At 49.7% G+C, this 12758-nt stretch overlaps 1 protein-coding gene across 1 annotated transcript in view; it reads right to left on the reverse strand.

Moving 5' to 3' along the window:
- CSE1L (chromosome segregation 1 like) overlaps positions 1-12402 on the reverse strand; it is an 89280-nt gene extending 76878 nt beyond the window's left edge. The window contains exon 1 of the mRNA XM_068264075.1: positions 12246-12402. The gene's annotated coding sequence lies outside the window, so the exon portion shown is untranslated. The remainder of the gene's footprint in view (positions 1-12245) is intronic.
- Between the last annotated feature and the right edge of the window lie 356 nt (positions 12403-12758).

Below are 12758 nucleotides of genomic sequence, written 5' to 3' on the forward strand. Positions count from 1 at the left end.
CCTGCTACACACACCAATCATCCAGTCCCTGCTACACACACACCAATCATCCAATCCCTGCTACACACACCAATCATCCAATCCATGCTACACACACCAATCATCCAATCCCTGCTACACACACCAATCATCCAATCCCTGCTACACACACCAATCATCCAATCCCTGCTACACACACCAATCATCCAATCCCTGCTACACACACCAATCATCCAATCCCTGCTACACACACCAATCATCCAATCCCTGCTACACACACCAATCATCCAATCCCTGCTACACACACACACACCAATCATCCAATCCCTGCTACACACACACCAATCATCCAATCCCTGCTACACACACACACACACCAATCATCCAATCCCTGCTACACACACACACCCCAATCATCCAATCCCTGCTACACACACACACACACACACACACACACACCAATCATCCAATCCCTGCTACACACACACACCCCAACCATCCAATCCCTGCTACACACACACACCCCAATCATCCAATCCCTGCTACACACACACACACACACACACACACCAATCATCCAATCCCTGCTACACACACACACCCCAACCATCCAATCCCTGCTACACACACACACACACACACCAATCATCCAATCCCTGCTACACACACACACACCAACCATCCAATCCCTGCCACACACACACACACACACACACACACACCAATCATCCAATCCCTGCTACACACACACACCAACCATCCAATCCCTGCTACACACACACCAATCATCCAACCCCTGCTACACACACCCCAATCATCCAACCCCTGCTACACACACCCCAATCATCCAATCCCTGCTACACACACACACCAATCATCCAATCCCTGCTACACACACACACACCATCCAATCCCTGCTACACACACACACACACACACCATCCAATCCCTGCTACACACACACACACACACACACACACACACCATCCAATCCCTGCTACACACACCAATCATCCAATCCCTGCTACACACACCAATCATCCAATCCCTGCTACACACACCAATCATCCAATCCCTGCTACACACACACACACACACCATCCAATCCCTGCTACACACACTGATCAGCCAACCCCTGCTACACACACTGATCATCCAATCCCTGCTACACACACTGATCATCCAACCCCTGCTACACACACCAATCATCCAATCCCTGCTACACACACTGATCATCCAATCCCTGCTACACACACCAATCATCCAATCCCTGCTACACACACCAATCATCCAATCCCTGCTACACACACTGATCATCCAATCCCTGCTACACACACACTGATCATCCAATCCCTGCTACACACACTGATCATCCAACCCCTGCTACACACACACCATCCAATCCCTGCTACACACACACACCATCCAATCCCTGCTACACACACACACCATCCAACCCCTGCTACACACACTGATCATCCAATCCCTGCTACACACACACCATCCAATCCCTGCTACACACACACCATCCAATCCCTGCTACACACACACACACACACACACACACACACCATCCAATCCCTGCTACACACACACACCATCCAATCCCTGCTACACACACACACCATCCAATCCATGCTACACACACACACCATCCAATCCATGCTACACACACTGATCATCCAATCCCTGCTACACACACTGATCATCCAACCCCTGCTACACACACACCATCCAATCCCTGCTACACACACACACCATCCAATCCCTGCTACACACACACACCATCCAACCCCTGCTACACACACTGATCATCCAATCCCTGCTACACACACACCATCCAATCCCTGCTACACACACACCATCCAATCCCTGCTACACACACACACACCATCCAATCCCTGCTACACACACACACCATCCAATCCCTGCTACACACACACACCATCCAATCCATGCTACACACACACACCATCCAATCCATGCTACACACACACACCATCCAATCCATGCTACACACACACACACACACACACACACCAACCATCCAATCCCTGCTACACACACACACCAATCATCCAATCCTTGCTACACACACACACACACACACACACACACACACACCATCCAATCCCTGCTACACACACACACACCATCCAATCCCTGCTACACACACACACCATCCAATCCCTGCTACACACACACACACCATCCAATCCCTGCTACACACACACACACCATCCAATCCCTGCTACACACACACACACCATCCAATCCCTGCTACACACACACACACACACACACACACACACACACACACACACACACACACACCATCCAATCCCTGCTACACACACACACCATCCAATCCCTGCTACACACACACACCATCCAATCCATGCTACACACACACACCATCCAATCCATGCTACACACACACACACACACACACACACCAACCATCCAATCCCTGCTACACACACACACCAATCATCCAATCCTTGCTACACACACACACACACACACACACACACACACACCATCCAATCCCTGCTACACACACACACACCATCCAATCCCTGCTACACACACACACCATCCAATCCCTGCTACACACACACACACCATCCAATCCCTGCTACACACACACACACCATCCAATCCCTGCTACACACACACACACCATCCAATCCCTGCTACACACACACACACACACACACACACACACACACACACACACACACACACACCATCCAATCCCTGCTACACACACTGATCATCCAATCCCTGCTACACACACTGATCATCCAATCCCTGCTACATACACACACACACACACACACACACACACACACACACACACACACACACACACACCAACCATCCAATCCCTGCTACACACACACACACACACACACACCATCCAATCCCTGCTACACACACACACACCATCCAATCCCTGCTACACACACACCGATCATCCAATCCCTGCTACACACACACCAACCATCCAATCCCTGCTACACACACACCAACCATCCAATCCCTGCTACACACACTGATCAGCCAATCCCTGCTACACACACTGATCAGCCAATCCCTGCTACACACACTGATCATCCAATCCCTGCTACACACACTGATCATCCAATCCCTGCTACACACACTGATCATCCAATCCCTGCTACACACACACTGATCATCCAATCCCTGCTACACACACACTGATCATCCAATCCCTGCTACACACACACTGATCATCCAATCCCTGCTACACACACTGATCATCCAATCCCTGCTACACACACTGATCATCCAATCCCTGCTACACACACACTGATCATCCAATCCCTGCTACACACACACTGATCATCCAATCCCTGCTACACACACACTGATCATCCAATCCCTGCTACACACACACTGATCATCCAATCCCTGCTACACACACTGATCATCCAACCCCTGCTACACACACACTGATCATCCAATCCCTGCTACACACACTGATCATCCAATCCCTGCTACACACACTGATCATCCAACCCCTGCTACACACACTGATCATCCAATCCCTGCTACACACACTGATCATCCAATCCCTGCTACACACACACTGATCATCCAATCCCTGCTACACACACTGATCATCCAACCCCTGCTACACACACTGATCATCCAATCCCTGCTACACACACTGATCATCCAATCCCTGCTACACACACTGATCATCCAATCCCTGCTACACACACACACTGATCATCCAATCCCTGCTACACACACTGATCATCCAATCCCTGCTACACACACTGATCATCCAATCCCTGCTACACACACACTGATCATCCAATCCCTGCTACACACACACTGATCATCCAATCCCTGCTACACACACTGATCATCCAATCCCTGCTACACACACTGATCATCCAATCCCTGCTACACACACTGATCATCCAATCCCTGCTACACACACTGATCATCCAATCCCTGCTACACACACACTGATCATCCAACCCCTGCTACACACACCAATCATCCAATCCCTGCTACACACACTGATCATCCAATCCCTGCTACACACACACTGATCATCCAATCCCTGCTACACACACTGATCATCCAACCCCTGCTACACACACACTGATCATCCAATCCCTGCTACACACACTGATCATCCAATCCCTGCTACACACACTGATCATCCAATCCCTGCTACACACACTGATCATCCAATCCCTGCTACACACACACTGATCATCCAATCCCTGCTACACACACTGATCATCCAATCCCTGCTACACACACTGATCATCCAATCCCTGCTACACACACACTGATCATCCAATCCCTGCTACACACACACTGATCATCCAATCCCTGCTACACACACACACTGATCATCCAATCCCTGCTACACACACACTGATCATCCAATCCCTGCTACACACACACTGATCATCCAATCCCTGCTACACACACACCGATCATCCAATCCTTGCCACACACACTGATCATCCAATCCCTGCTACACACACTGATCATCCAATCCCTGCTACACACACACTGATCATCCAATCCCTGCTACACACACTGATCATCCAATCCCTGCTACACACACACTGATCATCCAATCCCTGCTACACACACACTGATCATCCAGTCCCTGCTACACACACACTGATCATCCAATCCCTGCTACACACACACTGATCATCCAGTCCCTGCTACACACACACTGATCATCCAATCCCTGCTACACACACTGATCATCCAATCCCTGCTACACACACTGATCATCCAATCCCTGCTACACACACACCAACCATCCAATCCCTGCTACACACACACTGATCATCTAATCCCTGCTACACACACACTGATCATCCAACCCCTGCTACACACACTGATCATCCAATCCCTGCTACACACACTGATCATCCAACCCCTGCTACACACACTGATCATCCAATCCCTGCTACACACACACTGATCATCCAATCCCTGCTACACACACACTGATCATCCAATCCCTGCTACACACACACTGATCATCCAATCCCTGCTACACACACACTGATCATCCAATCCCTGCTACACACACACTGATCATCCAATCCCTGCTACACACACACTGATCATCCAATCCCTGCTACACACACACTGATCATCCAATCCCTGCTACACACACTGATCATCCAATCCCTGCTACACACACACTGATCATCCAATCCCTGCTACACACACACTGATCATCCAGTCCCTGCTACACACACTGATCATCCAGTCCCTGCTACACACACTGATCATCCAATCCCTGCTACACACACTGATCATCCAATCCCTGCTACACACACACACACACACACACACACACACACACACACACACTGATCATCCAATCCCCGCTATACACAGGGCTGTGAAGTTGGTACAAAAATCCACAGACTCCGACTTCTCTAATTTGCATATTAGAATTTTGTTGATTGAAATATGGAACATGAAATCCGTCTCTTAACTGCCAACGCTTAGGAATTTTAAAAGACAACTGTAACGATTGTGGAATTCTCTCCGTGATCAGCGCACAAGACGTGCGCTGACACTGCGGAAATCCTCCACAAGCGTATAATTTGCGGGAACCCAGCAAAAGGTGCATTGCACCTGTAGAGGGAAATTCCTGTCGACAGGGGGAGCTGTGGAGTGCAGAGGAACAGCTCCTCTGCCCTGCCACACACGCCAGACAGGAATTGTACGAAGGGAAGAAACGCAGGGCAAGATAGCCCTGAAAGAGAGAGATCAAAGCGACAGAGGGTATGTGGGTTCACCAAACTAGTCGCCACCCTGCAACGATGAACACACAACCAGGAAGACAAACCGAGAAGGCAATCGCCAGAGATGGCGATTGCTAACAGCGACACAAAACTGAATAAGCACAGATGAGGAATGTATGTATGTCCACTAATCTAGCCGCCACCCTGCGACGGCGGACATACAACAAAGGAAACCAAGTGAGAACGCAATCGCAAGAAAAGCGATTGCGAAAGAGAATAAGCACAGGGACAGATTGTATGTGTGTGTACCAAACTAGTCGCCAACCCGCGACGGTGCATACACAACAGCAGATATGAAGTAGGAACGCAATCGCGAGAGAGGCGATTGCCAGAGGTGACACAAGGCTACAGCAAGGCAGAGCACGAGAATAGCAAAGGCACAGCAAATCATGAGGAGATAAGGAAAATAACAAACGCTAGCTAAATGCGAACACCGCACTCATTCGCAACAGTGCACGCGTTTATGCGCGGTCCCCGCGTGATAAGCACAACAGAGACAAGCACGCCTAACTAACCACCGACAGACAAACATGAAACAGAGGACGCGAGCGCTTGCTTAACGGTACCTCACCGAGCCTCGAGCAAGCGTTCGTAGCAGACAAGACAGACACACGAAAACATGAACAAGCAAGAGATAGGATCCACAGCACTAGCGAAAGAGGCTAGTGCGATCCAGGAAGACAGATCAGAAGGGGCTACCAGTAACCACCGCTGTTCCGGTTAGCACCCAGGCACACAGAACGATTTCCTGTCGACCACCGCTGGGAAAGGACAATCGCAACAGACAAACAAAACAGATATGCAATCCTAACTGCACTAGGGAAACTGCCTAGTGCAGTTCCAGGAATTACTCTAAGCTAATCTTCAAACAAAGAGCAAGGCTGACACTTTGGAGTGTTTCACAGGAACTAACCCTTATGACCAGCAAAGGACTCTGGGAAACATAGCTCTTTATAAAGTATGAGGAAAATTAAACTGCGCTCCACTGGACCAGCACCTTGACACAACAGGGGATCGCAGTAATGAACAGGTCACTTCACCTTTAACACTTATTTATCTTTCCAAAATCACCGCGCTTTAACACCCTGAAAAAGATATTAGAAATTGCACATAGTGCCCAGTACTGCAAAACCAGTAGACAATAGACACCCCATGCCGCACTCCAGGGGGTAGTGCCACCACCTTATAGGGACTAGTACTCGGTCTCCCCCTTTGTGGATGCACTCACCAAAAGCGCGTCTTGGGTCACTGCATATCAAATCCACAACTCCGGCCAGCCAAAAAGTAAAGCGTGGACCCGTCTCAGCACCTCAGTTTATTAAAATCGTTTTTGCATGCAGGCTTACAGATCAGGCGTATCAGCTCCGGCCGCGGACACCCTCGAGCCACACGTCCCCGTCTGCCCTGCTTCCTGGTATGACGTCAGCGCGCCTCCGACTCCGCCCTACGCGTTTCGTTACTCTACGTAACTCATTCAGGGGCTCATTATACTGCCAGTCATCAGAGGAGGCAGGTAGGGGATTTGCATAACGAGTGTATGCAAATTCCTCAGCAGCAGAACAGACCAGAAACTTGTAATGGAAAAACAGGTCTCTCTTGCAGAGACCTGCAGCCCACAGACTAGAGGAATGGTCAAACAGCTGTCTGCCAGTGCATCCAGCTGAGCGGATCATTACAACAACTGAAGTGAGCGGGATATGGAGGCTGCCATATTTATTCCTTTTTAAACAATACCAGTTGCCTGGATATCCGGCAGATCTTCTGCCTCTAATACTTTTAATCATAGACTAAAACTAGTCCTTGGTAAGAGTACTTGTAGAAGGTACAGACAGAAACAAAGAACATCTATCAGGCCCTAGGCAATGTAAGTGCGGGTACATATAAGAGTGATGTGCAGGTACTCTGCAGGAGAATGAGGCGATTCTTCCTCTATTACACCTCTATGGGTGATAGAGAACACCTCTGTGTTCAATGTGCACAACATTGTCTGTGGATTCCCTGCAGCTCTGTGGGGAGTGCATATGTAGAGTACTACTCAGGGCTGTGGAGTTGGAGTCGGAGTAATTTTGGGTACCCAGAGTCTGAGATTTTATAAATTGAGGAGTCGGATGATTTTTGTACAAAATCCACAGCCCTGGTAAGTATTAGACTAAGGAGTCGGAGCTGGAGCCATTTTGGGTACCCGGAGTTGGAGGTTTCATAAACTGAGGAGTCAGAAGATTTTTGTACCGACTCCACAGCCCTGGTAGTACTGTGTAACAAAGTAAACCTAAGACAGATAAAATGAAAGTTTTATACATACCTGGGGCTTCCTCCAGCCCCCTTCAGGCTAATCAGTTCCTCGCTGTCCTACTCCGCCACCTGGATCTTCTGCTATGGGTCCAGGTACTTGAGCCAGTCTAGCGTAGTGCGCATGTACACACTCCACCGCCAGGAATGTATTACACCTGAGCAGCAATATTGCGCAGATGCAGAATGCTCCTGGGTGTGGGAGCAGCATGCGGCCGGACTGCGCTGACTGGCTGAATTACCGGGACTCCTAGCAGAAGACCCAGGTGGAGGACAGCGAAGGACTGATTAGTCTGAAAGGGCTGGAGGAAGCCCCAGGTATGTATAAAACTTTTCTTTTCATCCGTCTATGGTACCCTTTAATTTGAAGTCCCCAAAACAAATTTTAACAACATATCAACTTATTTGATTTCATGATCAAAGAGAGTGCATACATTTGCATAAACCAGCATCAACACAGAACTATTTCCATCTCATTGACCATTTCTATTAGTGACACGGCTACACATCAGGCTTTATTCTTACAGCATAGATGGACTGTTTTATTGATGCAGTACAAGTCACTATTTTTTGATTGGTTTATTTCATTTTTGTGGACCAAGCACAGCTATTAAAGTATATATAATTTATTTATGATGACTATTATCTGAGAAATAGAACAGGTTATCATATTTTTTAATTTTAATTACAATTTAAATTCATTAGGAGTCGATGCACTTTTTCCCCGACTCCAGGTACCCAAAAATTGCTCCGACTCCACAGCCCTGGCTATACACACACCAGTAAACCAATCCCTGCTACATACAACCCTGATAATCCAATCCCTGCTAAACACACACCGATCATCCAATCCCCGCTACATGCACCGCTGATCATCCAATCCCAGACACAGACAGACAGACAGACACACACAATAATCCAATCCCTGGTACATACACCCCTGATAGTCCAATCCCTGCTATATACACACCCCTGATAATCCAATCCTTGCTACACACACACAGATCATCTAATCCCCGCTACATACACCGCTGATAATCCAATCCCTGACACACACACACACACACACACACACACACACACACACACACACACACACACACACACACACACACCCCTGATAATCCAATCCCTACTACACACACAGAACATCTAATCCCTGCTCTATATACACACACACTGATCGGCCTGCAGTGTTTGGGCAGCTAACAGATCCCTTTGAGACAGATCTCTTCGTGATTGAATCTCACCAGACAGTATATCAGGCTTGTGAACAAACCGACATCAAATATTATCTGATGAAAAGACCAAAGCCCTGTCTGCTTACACACAGTAGAATAGCAAATGCCCCACCTAAGGCTGGCCATACACCGATTTTTAAAGGCAGATTCAATCATCTCCCTATTATCTGTGCCACAACAGGCTGCAATGATCATCATTTCAATCGCTTTGCTGTAAAAATGATTTAAAAAAATCCTGAATGGACGGTGAATTTCAGGTGATTGGATGCAGAGGGGGACAGACAGCCCATAACAGTGCAACCATGAAATTCCCTGCGGAAGGTATGGAAAATCTGTGTGCCGTGTATGGGGCGGGAATCAGATCAGTTTGTCATCAGAGAGGGGGATTGATTGATCTGTCTGCCAATCTACAGGTGAAAATTTAGAAGATGCAAAAGTCCAGTTATTTCAATAATTCAACGTAAAAGTCGAAACTAATTTATGAAATGACCAATCACATGCAAAGTGAGATATTTCATCCTTTGTTATAATTGGATGATTTGGCTTACAGCTTATGAGAACCCCAAAATCAAAATCTCTGACCATTAGAATATTGTAAAAATGTTCAATATTCTCAGCTCAAAGTGTCAAACTCTGATCAGCTAATTCATCCAAAACACCTGGAAAGGGTCCCTGCTTCACGATGTCCTGATTTTTCAAGTTTCACCTGTATGTGTGTATGGTCACTTGACTCAAGACCAATCAATGCAGAGACAAAGTGCAAATCACAGCAAGCGCACAATGCAGGAACTAAATACATTTAGCAATAAATACAGCTAGCTCACCCATATGATACATCACTGGAGCAACCCGGGCGGCGCTAGTCTACTAAGGCAGCAGCAGGTAAACTCACAGGGAACAGTTCTCCAGCCACAGCACCCTCTACAGTACAACGTGTTGTGATTGGCTGAATAGTGTAGGCGGAGTTTACTACTACCTATTGGAAGCTCAGCAGTTGAGAGGGTTCCATCCACCCAATCACATTAGCTGTATTCACCCAAGTAGTTTCCTGCCAAGTCCCCTGAACTAGACTAGCGCCAAGTTACACACGGACTATTTGTACTAGATTAAATATCACAGCACATAATTATGATCCCCCCACAACATAATTTTAGGCAGAATCCCTTCCGACCCCCCCATTTCCAGGCATAACCATCAGAGAGCCCCCTCCCCCCATCAGAGAGCCTTAATTGGGGTGCTAGGAAGCTGCATGCACCCCCCACAAGTATCAGGCAGACAGAGGGGCAGTAGGGGAGTTTAGGGGACTCAGCAGGAAACCTCATATGGGAATAAAGCTAATGTGATTGGGTGGGCGGCACCCTAAACTGCTGAGTTTCCAATAGGTTGTAGTAAACTCCTCCCACACTATTCAGCCAATCACAAAGCCTTATGCTGTCAAAGGCGCTGTGATTGTTCCTTATGATGTTTCCTGCTGGTCCCCTATACTAGACTAGTGCCTCTAACCACAACTAAACATCCGTGTGTCACTGTCTGTACTGACTTCAGCGTTGGGGGACTCTATAGAGCTCTGTACTGGGGTGGGTGAAGTGGCTCCTCCCCTGCAGGGTGACAGGAGCAGAGAGGTGACAGAAGCCCCCCCTCCCCCCTGTGGGTGACAAAGAGGAGGTGACAGCAGGCCCCTTCCCCTGTGGGATGACAAAAGAGGAGGCGACAGAAAACCTCCCCCACTCCCGGGGGGGGGGGGGGGGGTGACAGCAGGTGACCTGGGGAGGGGGGGGTGACAGGAGCAGGATTACAGCATACCCCTCCCCCTGTGGGGTGACAGGAGCAGGAGTTGACATAAGGCCCCTCCCCCTGTAAGGAAACAGGTGCAGAGGAGGTGACAGCAGGTCCCACCCCCTGTGGAGTGACAGAAGAGGAGGTGACAACAGGCCCCTTCCCTGTAAGGTGTCAGGCGCAGAGAAGGTGACAGCAGGCCCCTCCCCTGTGGGGTGACAGAAGAGAAGGTGACCACAGGCCCCTCCCCCATGGGGTGATAGAAGAGGAGTTGACATAAGGCCCCTCCTCCTGTAAGGTGACAGGAGCAGCAGAGGTGACAGCAGGCCCCTCCCCCTGTGGGGTGACAGAAGCAGAGAAGGTGACAGAAGGCCTCTCCCCCTGGGGGTGACAGCAGGACCCTCACTCAGAGGTGACAGGCGCAGGATTGCAACAGGCCCCTCCCCCTGAGGGGTGACAATGACAGGTGGCAGCAGGCCCCTCCCCCTGAGGGGTGATAGAAGCCCCCTTCCCCTATGGGGTGACAGGAGCAGAATCTCAGCAGGCCCCTCCCCCCACAGGGTTACAGCAGGCCCATCCCCCCACAGGGTGACAGACGCAGGATTACAGAAGCCCCCTTCCCCTGTGGGGTGACAGGAGCAGGATTGCATCAGGCCCTTCCTCCTGTGGGGTGACAAGGACAGGTAGCAGCAGGCCCCTCCCCCTGTGGGAAGACAGAAGCAGGATTACAGAAGCCCCCTTTCCCTGTGGGGTGACAGGAGTAGGATCTCAGCAGGCCCCTCCCCCTGTAAGGTGACAGGAGCAGAGGAGGTGACAGCAGGCCCCTCCCCCTTTGGGGTGACAGAAGAGAAGGTGACAGGAGGCCCCTCCCCCTGTGAGGTGACAGGAGCAGAGGTGACAGCAGGCCCCTCCCCCTGTGAGGTGATAGAAGAGGAGGTGACAGAAGGCCTCTCCCCCTGGGGGATGACAGTAGGACCCTCACTCAGGGGGGCGGAGGGGGTGACAGGAGCAGGATTACAGAAGCCCCTCCCCCTGTGGGGTGACAAGAGCAGGATGCCAGCAGGCCCATATCCCCCGCGGGGTGACACACGGGGGTCCCCAGCAGGTGGCCCGGCGCCGCTCCTCTCACCTCTCGGCACGTTGCTGCTGCTCCTCCTCCGGCCTCGCTCTCTCATTCAAACTCCGGCAAAATGGCGCGCCGCAGCCACTGCGCATGCTCAGACACGCCCCGCCTCGCTGTGCTCTCGGTCATGCGCAGAGGATATTAGATTTTGCTGCAATTTCTCGTCCCCGCCCACCTTGACTACAACGTCGTTTCCGGTGCGGTGCTAGCATATTCGGGGCTGTCTTCCGCCCCAAACTACTCCCCTAGTAACCCCGCCCCCCGCCGTATTTCGAATATAATGGGCGGATATTCATAACCCCGCGCTTATTTCTGGCGTAATGTAGTGATGGGAATTTCGGCTCTTCTCAGAGAATCGGTTCTTCTGAATCGGGGAGCCGGCTCTTACGGCTCTGAATCGGCCCTTCATTAAATATCACTAGTAGTGTTGTCCGGATCATGAACGATTCGGATCTTTGATCCGAATCTATTTTATGAGTCGATCATCCGAATCATCAAAATGAGTGATTCGGATCGCAA

The sequence above is a fragment of the Hyperolius riggenbachi genome, chromosome 12 (assembly GCF_040937935.1).
Source record: "Hyperolius riggenbachi isolate aHypRig1 chromosome 12, aHypRig1.pri, whole genome shotgun sequence".
Classification (NCBI taxonomy): domain Eukaryota; kingdom Metazoa; phylum Chordata; class Amphibia; order Anura; family Hyperoliidae; genus Hyperolius; species Hyperolius riggenbachi.